The 13,220-nt window shown below is 41.2% G+C and overlaps 1 pseudogene across 1 annotated transcript; it reads right to left on the bottom strand.

Annotated features, from left to right (window-relative positions):
- Window positions 1-1,144: 1,144 nt before the first annotated feature.
- Window positions 1,145-2,558, bottom strand: LOC149148716 (uncharacterized; annotated as a pseudogene). Its single transcript, XR_016263225.1, has 2 exons — window positions 1,680-2,558; window positions 1,145-1,582 (listed from the first exon to the last, which is right to left on the bottom strand). The product of XR_016263225.1 is annotated as an uncharacterized LOC149148716 (transcript).
- Between the last annotated feature and the right edge of the window lie 10,662 nt (window positions 2,559-13,220).

Raw genomic sequence — 13,220 nt, forward strand, 5'->3', positions numbered from 1 at the left:
TTACCATTTCCGTCTAGTAGTTAAAAATCACGCTCAATCTGACCCATAAGAAGAGACCCCTTATTAGTCCCTGCCATCTGGCATTCGGCAGGGACTATTGTAATCGATCGGCAGGGACTTAGCATTAGTTTCAAGTTCTATTACTGTGCTATACTGTGCTTATTACAAAGTTTTCTCAAACGCTCTCAAACGCGCTGTGCCGGATAACCAAACTTTACCAAACTTTTATTTCGAACTTAACTTTTGCCATCTTATTTGGCCTCTTCCCGAGGCGGAAGAGGCCCGACCATAGCTTAAATTGGTTTTAAGCCTGCTGCATTCTGGCTAACCGTTAACGGGTTTGAACTAATGCCAGCATTAAATCTGAGGCATTTTATGTTCTTATTGCATTTGAGCTATCTGAGGAGGCTGAACCGGTTGATATCGTTGTTGCAATGTGTCACTCTGCATGCAGAACAGATGCTGTCTTTCTTGCCTCTTTGCTGTGATACATTCCCCGCCCACTTTCCCTTGCTGCATGAATTCCTCGAGCTGCTTCCCTGTGGGAGGATAGGAGCGGAGAAAGACTAATAGCTGGAGCTGGAAGCTGGACCGTGGGAGGATAGGAGCGGAGAAAGACTAATAGCTGGAGGAACGCCTGAACAACTCTCAAATGCTGAGACTGTGGCGGGATTTCTGTGCAGAGGGCGCAGATCATTCAGGTAAATCAATTTAAATCCTGCATGTCTATGAATACTTAATTTACATGCATCTACACTGTACAGAGCATTCGATGCTACTTACATATATTTACTTCTGAACGAATTTCGAATAATTTCATTTCCATAGAAATTTCTACAAAACTACTGAAATTATTTAAAGTTCAAAAAATTTCATTCACAGTTACCTCCTTGCAGGTCTTGGTCGCAGCTTTTATGGAGATTTGCCTGTACGCGTATATCATGATAAGTATGTTATAGGCATTATCTGTTTCCTTCGGAATTTTCCATTTCCCTTTAATACGTTCAGGATTGGTAACAAGTCCAATCTCCACTCAGGCACCGCTGAATAATCAGCCCTGAAGTCCAAAATCCAGAACAAGTTGGTTGTGACTGGATTAAAACCCATCATACATACCAATTAGTTGTTGTGATTATAACAAGCTACAGGAATATAAAAGAAAAAGGATTATCAACCAAAAAAGCTAGCAATGCATGATATCAAAACACAGTGACACACTAAAAATAGCCCAAAAATGAAAGCAAGGAGTTTCCATAAAGGTGGGTAATTGTGTACATACCTCAATGGAATCGACTGTAAGTAAGAGGACAATAGTTTTCTCGCAAAATCTCTGTTTCTCCTCTGCATCCCTGCACAGATGCCGACGATAGGCATAGTTTGTGAATAGAGATCTGAGCTCCTTCAGCTTGGCCTTTGCTATAGCAAGGTCTCGTAGGCTGCGAAGGTTTTGGGAACGACGAACCAGATATTCCCGAAAGCAGGTCTGAATGATCACAGCAGCATCCTGGGGAGACAACTCCTTCTGCTTCCCCTTACAACTGAGTTGACCAGTTGCTGCAGCTCTCCTTTTGGCCAACACACCCTGCCATGTTACACACAAATAGTTGTCAGCAAAAGAAGACCAAGAACAAGTAATGTGTTTGACAACATTTTCAACATAAGTTTCATCTTTGTCTTGCCTGGATTTTCTTACACGCCTCATCATCATCTGAGTGGCTGCTGCTGCTACTGCTGCTCCCACCGCCTTCTTCAAGTGGAATGACTCGGATCTTAGCATCTGAAGACTTGTTATCATTGATAACAGTATATTTTTCAACTCGAATGGTTTTGAACTCCCCCTGCCGCGCTCCAGGAATTGTTATTGTGATGGGATCGGTGACTTTATTCTTAGATTCTTCCCATTTGTATGAAATCTTGCCCTTCACACCATTATCCCCCTTCCATTCTTGCTTTAAGGACTTCTTCACAGTACATGCACATGGCAGTGGCTTTGCTTTTTCAGGTTTAGTTTCCTTCTTGGCCTTCAAATCCTTGAGCTTTTCCACACTCATCTCCATCGCTGTCATTCGATCAGCCAGGTCCTTCACGAATTCATCCCTGCGGAACTAATCTTTCTCTACTATTCTTTGAACAACGAACGAATCCCCACGTCCTCCTGTGGTCTGTCGAAACCTGCGAATGGTTTTGTGAGAAGGAGTTGTCTCCATCTCCATTGCTATACGATCTGTGCAGGCAAAGGTGAAGGGCTCCTTCTCTATGGCCTTCTTCACATTCGAATTGAAATCGCAGAGCCATTTCTTTCTGATGGCAAAGAAATCATCCTCCAATGGAAAAGGATTCCACTCTAGGTCTAGGTCTGCAACCATCGATTTTTCAAATATGCGTTTGTGGGTTTCTTCAATCCAGGAAGAGGATGGACTTGAGTAGTAGTATTCCACCCAGCTACAGTGCCCCGGCATATTTGTTTGGGTTGGGTAGGAAGAATGTCACTAAAACACAGAGCAAAGAACTCGGGAGCCGAACAAACTGTTCGAAGAAAAATCTAATCTTGAAGACGAAGGTTTTTTCCGGACATTTTCCTATTCTTCATCTCAAGAAATTTTGGGGAACTTGCCTTTACTTCGCAGAGGAAAGGCCATTGAAATACTGTTGCTGGTGTTCTCAGCTGGGACGCTTGCTTTGCCATTGCTGGTGCCTTTGCTAGCCTAGACATTTGTACTGACCACCAGAATATTCCAATCCACCTTCACACAACGGGCACTTTCCAACGGCTCCAAAAAGCATGCATGCCATCGGCACTGGCATTACATTAAAGAGAATCTGTAAGTATATGTCCTTGTAAACAGCGTTAACGCCCTGTGATGTATTTCAGGCCCTGACAAAATTCCCCTCAAACCAAATCAATAACCGGAATTTCTTTTCTTCTCTTTTCCGCCCTTTCCGCACATTGACGAGCTCCACCCTTTTGACGAGCGTATTGACGAGAATGACTGTACAGGAAAGCCAGCCTAAAAGCCAGCCTTAATGGCCATTACACAACCTCTCCTTGAAGTATATAAGTCTACCATCTCGCAAGCAATGAATGTCGGTGCTGAATCCATTATTGTTACCCGGTTGGGGCGGAGGAGATGCTTGCTTGCTCGTGAGGGTGCCATAGACGACTTCTTAACTTCTTGACATCAAGAACCTTTTGTCATTCACAGGAACAGCAGACTGCCAAAAAATAGCGAAATACTAAAATGAGAACTTTACAGAGTATCTACAGTAGTCACCACGGAAAACAAGGTTTTCTTCAAGAAATAAGGACTTGCTGTATGAAATCGTGTAAAAACTAAGAAATCCATGGGCAAATCAGCCTCTCAGGGTAAAAAATGTTTACAGTGAGTCTTGCAAATATTATCAGGGCAGCGTACCAGTAATGGCGGTCACTGTAATTCCTGAGCGATTCCCTCTGAACTGAGCTATTCCAACGCAATAACACTTAATTACGGTTACTCTGGCCCAGTGGGAAATGCATGCACTGCTGCTGACACGTGAAATCCATGCAAAAGGCAATATGTGTGTTGGAGCGACTGCTATTCTGCCCCGTTGGATTGGCCCGCGGTGCCGTTGTGAACCGACGATCTCCATCTGCATTCTTTCGGGAAGCTCCAACTCTTGGATTGATGGTGATGGGACATGTGCCACTCAATAATAAACCACCCTCTCATTTGAGTCGAAAATGGATGATAGCTCTAGGCATCCTTGCAAATTCTCTTCACGTGCATTTTCGCTTTGAAAGCACGCACGCAGATTAATAAACCTGTTTATCTCGACCACGAAGATGTTGGGCTTACATTGTAAAACAATTTTAATATATATGAAATCGCTTCAATACTTCTTACATTGATTTCACACCGAGACAGTCTAGCTAAAGATTCATGATGTTATGCTCTATGTCTGCATCACTGCAGGTATGTCTATTGCACGGTTACATTAGTTTCTATTTTTCAAAAAATACAAGAGTTTGAGATGTGTGTTGAAACAAAGAAATGGAAGGAGAAAACATTGTGGACAGATTTACTAAAAACACAATTAATATATTTTTTTACATAAAATTAAAATATAAACCATATAAATAGTACTCATAAAACTAATAAATACTAAACAACCTATCTAATGTAAACTTTATTCCAAATTTGAAACCATTCTTTTCCTGTTGTGCGAAGCATTATTCCAAATTTGAAACCCTTTTCATGTTGTAGGAGTTATGCATCAGTCTCTGATATTGGGATCAAAGTTGAAACTTGGAAATGGGACGCTTGTATTCTTATCAAGTAATCCGATAAAAAGGCAGATCTGAATTTGTTAATGGAGAGTGAAATTTACTTTATCTTTCCGGGGTCATTTGCTTGTAGCTATAAATTTTCGTAACTTTGATGACCAATTCTGATTTTTCTGCCTTCTACAGCTGCGCTTTATTATGCGACCACGCCTTCGAGTAGGGGTCAGAGTCGATCTGGTTGCTCCATATGACCCTACCCCTAGGCAGGGACTAGTTGCCTTGCAACTCATCTTGTTTAAGTAAGGAACCATTGATGGATTTTGAATGATTGTAACAAAGACATCCCTGTCCAGATCACTCGCCAAAGGTGAGGTATAAAAGGTTGATCGAGAGAAAGGTTACTATGATGCTTGTTGGGCTCTTATGTTGGTTGGTATATATAGACAGAGTGTCCAAATGAGATGTTGTAACAAAGGTAGGTTTGCTTCTTGTCTCGAGTTCATCGATGCAATAGTGATATTTAGTTATATCATTATATATGATTGAGTGGTTGCACTAAATTGATTAATATCCTCTCAGATTGATTCGTTTGCATGAGAGAGATGCCTAATATAATCCTTACATGATTCACCACTTCACTTCGATTCGATTCGTTTCATTTTCAAGTTGTTGTAGGAGCGATATTCAGTCATCTCCTTATATAATATGCACAATTGTGTGTCAATTCAATTTGCTGAGTTCCTTGATTATACACATATGTGTGTGATAAAGGAATCTCACCTATATAATATAGAAAAGAGAAAGGTCATTGATCACGAAAGTGACTTGTATATTTGATATGCTTTGTAGGAAGCTACTTGCTGAAACTTCCTTTTCTCAAAGATTATATATAATGCGATACAAGAGTTTTCTAAAAAGTATTCTCTATGATGATAGTTTTCTTTGATCCAAAGAATCACTATTCCATTTTACCACCGTTCATGACATCTTTTTCATAAACGCTTCACCTGCCCTTTTCTCCTTCCCCCTATAAAAGAAAACTATCCAGGGTTCACTTTATGCTGTCATGCTATTAGGACTCTATACTAACCTTTCTCACCTTCTTTCTCATTCAAAAATGACTCGGTAATGTAATGCGATGGTTTCAAGTCAGAAAGATCTCTTTTTCTCCTTCCCCCTATAAAAGAAAACTATCAGGGGTTCACTTTATCCTGTCATGCTATTAGGACTCTATACTAACCTTTCTCACCTTCTTTCTCATTCAGAAATGACTCGGTAATGTAATGCGATGGTTTCAAGTCAGAAAGATCTCTTTCCCCCTCTTGTTGACGTTTGATTTTATCCGTCTCCACACTTAACAAGGTCGCTCCAATTCAGTTCTCTATGAGTTCCCCAACTGGACACAAAACTGTCCACTATGCACAGCACAATCTTTCACAAAATGAGTTTTCTTTGAAGACCGAGGGGGATAGAGGAGAAGGTGACAACCAAAAGAACCAGATTGGTTTTTTTATTGGTGAAAATGAATTGACCCCTATCACCCCATTCCAAACTACCGTATTTTTCATCGGTAAGTTGTAGTAGTTTCAAGATTGAGGAGCTCTCTATTTCCCTATGAAAAGCACTCTGCTGAAGAACTGGAAGGAGATACTTCAGATATTTCCTCGACGTCAATAAACTTAGATCGAATGGATATAGGTGGTGTTTAAAGCGAACTTGATGATCTTGATTATGCATAGCCTTCGTGTTCCAAATCAGCAAGGCATAGAAAAAATAGAGCTAAGACTATGTTGTCAATGTGAATGTTAGGATAAACATTATCCACACTAGCTCCTTTTATGGCGTGCTGATAAGGATAACCATTATCCAACTAAATTCTTTTGTGGGAAACTCAATCAAAAATTGAATTCCTCCAAATCAGCGGATAAGGCCAACAAAAACGGTGACATTGTAGCTCAAAGAGGAAAAAGTAGTCTACAAAGAGATTTTCTTCGATAATCGAATGGGGAAGGTGTTGTTGTGTTTTAAAACTACCAATCAAGCACACTTCCTAAAAATACCATAATTGAGCGTGACACTCGAGAAATATAGTCATGGTGCTAGGTTTATCAACATACCATTTTTTACGACCTCTCAGATATTCGAACTGGTGTAGAAGAACACCTCCTTGAATCATTATACCATTGGTAGAGTAACGAGTACAACAACTTGGGGTGACTGCTACTCTCATCAATTCCTTATCACTTACCTCTGCAACCTTGCCATACTCTGTTTAGCAAAATATGATACAAGCGTCAACCATTTGGACAAGTTTCGTCATATTGAGAGAACCATACTGGTTTCTCTTTTTGACTATACATGTATTCAACTGACAAATGTTTGGTTGCAATATCCACAGATAAAAATATTTCACTTGTCTTATATGGATTATCAACATAACATAATACTCCAGATTGCCAAATCTGAATCAGGCAAACATGCTTTCCTATAAATATAAGTGATACATATGTGAATAATCTTTTATGTGGGAATTTTAATCATTTTCCTATAGCTTCAACTGCATTTGCAAGTATGATCCTCATAACCAAATCACTAGCAACAAATATCAATATCTGAATGCTTCATTTACCCACCTATTTAATTTACTTTTAAAGAATTGATAGAGAATCTTTCTTTCTGTTATTGTTCTAATTAAAATAGATATGATTCAGTAGAATCCAACTACAAAATTATCCATATCTCAACATGTGACGGGAATCGATTTTGAATGCGTGAACTTAAATGTGTTTTCAAACGTGTATTATTATATCAAGAGAAGTGGTAATGCTTTTCTTTGGACCCATCGAGGATGCCTGGTGTATTTCTGAGAGTGACGTGGATGTCAACAATTTTGGCACGTGTTAATGGCCTATGCCTTGGATTTTGATTTGGGTCCACGCTCGATTTGTTTTCATCACACAAGCTCTTTTTGTATCACACTTATATAGCTTTACAAGTTATATACCTATATATATATATATAGATATATATATTCTCCTGTATGTTCTTCAAATTAAAGAAATATATTATATATATATAACCTTGATATCACAGCTATAATATTGTATCAATAACACATAAAGATTTCGTTGGTGATAACAATTTTTCTTTCGCATGCACAATTATACCTCCTCGTCAGTTGTTGCCTCTCTTCTTCACCGACATTTTCTAACACTTTAGAGAGATAAAAAAACATTAAACACTACAAAAACACTTTTCTGATTATATGTAAATGTGGCCATTCTAATTTGAGATAGACTATATATAACCCATAGCCCAAGCTCTTACGTGTTGATTTATTCATACATACTTCACAACAGTATAAAAAATATTGTATCTAATTAAATAATTAAATCATCAAAGAATATTTGTAATACATACAACTATAGAAGAGAAATCCACAATTTTTTTTTTTTTTTTATCACCATACGTTCTTTACCAATTACCAAATTATTAGCAATTATAAGAACAAAGACTTTCAGAATATATAAGTATTGCTTGAAAAAAAAAACTCAGGATAGACATGTAAAATTCAAACTGACTCTACCCTTCTTTCTTCAATATCTAGTGATCTCAATCAAGGTTTTAAACTAGTTATATTTTTAAGTGATTGTTAGCTTCATGGGCCATGACCCAGGTTCAGCGTTGAGAAGCCAAGAAAATCCCTACACTACTAGCCCTTTTGGCATCAATCCATGGAGCGTCGACTGAATTCTCACCAGAAGAAGTATGGGGGGATGTAGGAACCAAGTTTCCGCATCTTGAAATAGTCGTGATGTCAATTTTATACCCTTACTTCTATATTTGCATAGATCGATAAGCCTTTAGGGCTTATCGATGTATTTCCTCTTCTGTCCTCCACAAAGGTATCCAACTGTCCTTCGCGCAACCCTAAATAATGATTCAGGCACTTAAGCACCTCTGTAACTATGTTAATGTCTCATTTCCCTAATTATCTTAGTGGCTATCCAACTTTATCATGCAATTAAGAGTACCCTTGCGTAAACACATATTATTACTTGTGTTCAAATAACAGATAGAAACAAATACATTCGCACATTAACATTATAAAGTAAACCCAGAACATAACATATCATAATTGGATGCAATAATTAGAGATATAAAACATAGAGATTCCAGAATACTCCTCTTTATTTATGATTCAAGTTCCCAGTATAGACTCTATCCACCCTGTGCACGCAACTGCAAGGGTCCACACACTTAGCCGTGGATCCTCTTCCTACGCTAAGAATCTCACTCTTAGTTCACCCAAACTTACCAATGAATCATGACTTCTAACTTACTTATTGTACTGTCTTGTCTAAGATCTCAAAAATCAACACAACTTATCTAGGCTAAGGGCAGAAAACCCTTTTAACTTTAGACACCTTCGCACACCATGACCATAAAATGTAGATACTTTAAATTTATTTACAGAAAATCTGTTCCTTTTGCCCCAAAACTTGGGTGTTTAACCCTAAAATTCACCCCCAGAGGACCCATTCCCAACAAGGCCCCAACATAAACATGGTGACTCGCCCTGGAGTCACTCGAATGGCGTGGATATCTTGTCACGAAAACCTCCTAGCTCAACCTAGACAACTGCTACCTCGATGACGTACTGTGTTTCCACCTACTTCAGCTCCTTGACCAACTATTATGTCACTGGCCCTGCACTATCAGCCTATAGCTTCTGCTGAGTCTCTTGCAGACTCGCCAACTTGCCTTCAATGGTGGCCGTGATCTCATAGGCCTCATCTAACCAAGGCTTCAAGTGAGCCTTCAACACGGCTTCCTTGTGTTACACTGTGTCTACCTATTCCATCAGTTCCTTGGCCTCCTGTAACTTCACAAGCCTCGACATGATGGCAACAGGTCACATTGTTTCCTTAACCTCATTGTAGCACTGTCGTAGTTCTCTTGATTCTGTCTCTAGCCTCTGTACATTGGGGTCCTATTGTAGGCTAGTGAGGACCTCGAGTGACTGCTCAAAAAGTGTCGTGAAATCCGTCACTGCACTTGCTACTGCTTCTACTGCATCTACGACAACAGTTGTGCACTGCTCCCTGACTTCTGGCAGAGTCGAAGGTTGGGCCTTCAACTGCAACTCCATGATATTGATATTCAGCTCTAGCTGAACCTTGGCCAACTCTGTTTTCGAACTTGCACATCGACTGGCTCAGCCTCAAGGATGTCCAACTCTAGGACAGGCTGGTATGCTTCATCCACAACCTTAGTGAGGCGTTGATTCTTATCTGTGACGTCAATCACAAGGTTGATGGTGGAGTCGTCCTGTACAACCATCTAAGCATTGTTGAACTTTTTCTCACTGATCACCTACAAAGCACGATGATCGCGAGCCCGAAGTTCGGTGATCACACCGTCTTACAAAAGGTAAAGCACTTCGCTAGGAAGCACTACGAGATTAAGTCCCATGCCCTTGAGGGCACTGACAATGGTTTTTTCAGCATTGTCGTCATCGCCAATGCTCCGTCTGGCAGCACTATAGCTTGGGGGTCCCTAGCGTGCAACATCTTCACGATTTTGAGGTACCAAGGACCAAATTGGTGGCATTCGTACTGGTCAGAGTTTGTCACACATGGATCTACAGCTCCAGTAGACCCGTTTGAATGGCCCCTAATGCATGTTGCTGCTGCTACTCAAACTGTTGTAGCAGTTCCACGGTGGCATCTTGCACCGTATCCCCTATATCATTTAGATCACCCTGTGTCATGGTGATCGTTTCCAAAGCCATCTTGTTCGCTTTGGACTTCTTCCATGGCCCTATATTTTCTATACCCCTAGTGAGCTTGATACAGAACAGAGTCGTCTCCGCGTTCGCTCCTCCTTGTATCATCTGTTCATCCTCTTCTTCCTCTATCTTTGGTGAAGGTGACCTCAGACCTTTGTCAGACTTTCTCTCGTCTTCTCTTGCCTACCCACCTGACTGTTTCACAGCAGCATGCTCTGTCTTAGCCTTGTGACCAGCCTCCTTTTTCCTCTTCATAGCCAACTATTCTATCTTCAGCTTAGCCTCTTCCTTCTTGAGTTGTGCGGTGGTCTTACTCGATCGCATAGCCAAGTCCGATGTAGTGTGCCACTCTGCCAGCCAGCAGTCAAGGACCGCACTGATCGCATCATCTGTGGCCAAATAGGGCAATTCGTGCCACCTTCACTAAGGGTCCTTTCATGGCCATATTGAAACGTGGTGCACCTCCGCACAACCTTCCCTACTAAGAGTTGCGTTGCCACTTCGACCGCAGGGTCACAAATGCTTAAAATGGTGTAACCGCGTGGATTCTTTACCAACTTGAATTTTTCTGTCATGGTCTTCATGAGGGCATGCTCGCTAGCCTTCCCACCAAACATCATTACTAGATTTTCCCTTATGTACGACAACCACATGATCCTATGTATCAACCTATCAGTGATAGCTATTGGCTCATCCAACCACAAACACCCATTGTGTACCAAGCACAACAGCTGCTTTATTACCACCATTGTGATGGGTGCACGATTGTATTGTGAGACCCATAGCAGGTTGGGCAGTCCTGCCTTATCCACACCTCTCAACCACTTCCGGGGCTGCAACACAGTTACTCCAGTGGTTTTGTGGAACACGCGGTGCATGAGTTAATTCGTTTCTAGGTGAGGAAACCACTTTGTGTCTGCTAAATTCTAGTATTCTAATTTCAAAAGGGGGACACGCCTAAGCATGGTCCTTCGAACACAATTTGGTCTACAAGAGGGGTGTGTGTAGGGTGACCTTACTTTCATCAATGTCTTTGGGCACCTTGGTCTTGCCCCTACATGAAGGAACATACTCAGGCAAATTATTGATGGAGTCACACCCCTCAATCTCAACATCCTCTGTTTCCACCCCCACATCCTCATCGTCCATTGGGATATCCTTAATGTCCTGTTCTTAGGGATCTAGGTTAATCGTCTTACCCTTTTCCTATGCAGTGGGCTTATCCTTCTGTGGGTGTTTTCTGGGATATGCACGCACCAACTGCAGTGGTGCAGCCTGCTTTCCCTTCTTTTTCTTGGGACCCTCCTTGGTTGGGGTAGGCCTTGGTCTAGGTGACCATGGTGACTTCAGTACTTTAGCTGGTATTTCTGTAGGCGCAACCTCCGGGGCAGCTTCTTTTGCTGCCATAGCCACCTCCGGAACAACTCCCCCGGCTGTTGTTGCTTCCACGGTCATAGCTTTAGTGAGCGTCAACATAATTCTATGTAATAACTTCTGATTCGCCTGTGGAAATGTCTTAATCACAGAAATTGCTAGCAGAAGTTCGAAGGTTCCATAGTTCATGTGTGCTTGAGAGCTCAACAACTCAATTCTCAAAATCCCAAGTGGTTTTCGTTGGGCAGCCACCTGTAATTTATATACACTTCCAAATTCAAATCTGACTGTTCCCCCCAAATCGATCATTAATGCCAGATTGGTAGTATATTTCCAAAGATCTTGCCCATAAATTCTGACTTAAATTCCACCCCCCCACTCCATTTGGCCATTCCTTCATCGTCAAATCATGAACAATGACTTTAACAGTCACTTTTTGGCTGTTCTGCATGGTTTCTCCCGCCGTAGCACAATCGTCTACGTACTGTTGTGGACTATGTGACATTCCGTCATTTCATGTAGTTCTTCCTTTGCACAACTCTCCAACTCGGGCAGTGTAGTTTATAGTGCCACACCCCCTTTCAGCTACCTGGAGCGCTAACATTGTGCTTCCCTCATATAATCACCTAGCTAGATCACCAATGTATGGCTTCAATCGACTGCCATTCACCTTCCCTCGGAAGGGTTCTCCATTCAAGTTGACCAAGTGAACTGCTCCACCATCAGTGATCTCCTTGATGACATATGGCCCTAGCCAGTGTATCCGAAATTTCCCTTGAAATTTATCCAATTTAGTGTTATATAACAAGACGAGATCATTTACCTTGAATGTATGTCGTTTGATGTGCCGATCATGCCATGCCTTTTCTCACTCCTTTTGAACTTGTTGATGAAATCCAGCCAGAAATCATTCCTCCTTAAGCTCTGCTAGCTGCATGACCCTCTCTTCTAGGGCTCCGCAGTCTGCCATTCCTGTGAGTTCTGCTATGCGCAGACTAGGTACAATGTATTCAATTGGAATCAAAGCTTCTATGCCATACATGAGCCTGAAAGGCATTTTCCCAGCCAAATTCTTGCAAGTCGCTCTGTAGGCCCATAGCACCACTGGTACGTTCACATCCCAGTCATTTCTCTGAGCATTGAAGACCTTTGCCAGTGTGTTCTCTAGTATCTTATTGAATGCTTCCACCATCCTATTGGCTTGCAGGTGATAAGGCATACTCTTCTGATGATACACCTGAAATTCTTCAGTCAACACGATGATTGTTTCATTAAGAAAGTGCGTACTGTAATCGCTCATCAAATCTTTAGAAAACAACATATTTTCAATACGTATTCAAAAATAAGCTTTGCCGCTTTCATGCCTATACAGTCCTTCACAGGCTACGCCTCTGCCCACCTGGTCAAATACTTAGTTACAGTGATGATGTACTACACACCTGTCTTCTTTCCTTGAGGCTGAATTGGACCCACAAAGTCAATCGCCCATTTCTCGAATGGTTGTAATGTCACCAATGGCATCAAATGTAGTTCATCCCTCCGTGATGGTCTACTAGTCTATTGACATGCATCACATAACCTACAATATGCTTTGGCATCCTTACGAAGGGTTGGCCACCACAACCCAGCATGTAGAACCTTCTACGTTGTTTCTTTTCCTGCATAATGTCCTCCTGCAGCTCCTCCATGAGCCTCCACGAGAATTTTTCTTCATTCAAAGTCAAGTACATAATGTCACAATATTTTGTCTAACCCAATTTTGTACAAGTACCCTGCAGTGATGGAGAATTC

Source organism: Pinus tabuliformis, chromosome 9 (assembly GCF_031772625.1).
Source record: "Pinus tabuliformis cultivar Carrire ecotype Pingquan chromosome 9, CPIR1, whole genome shotgun sequence".
Lineage (NCBI taxonomy): Eukaryota > Viridiplantae > Streptophyta > Pinopsida > Pinales > Pinaceae > Pinus > Pinus tabuliformis.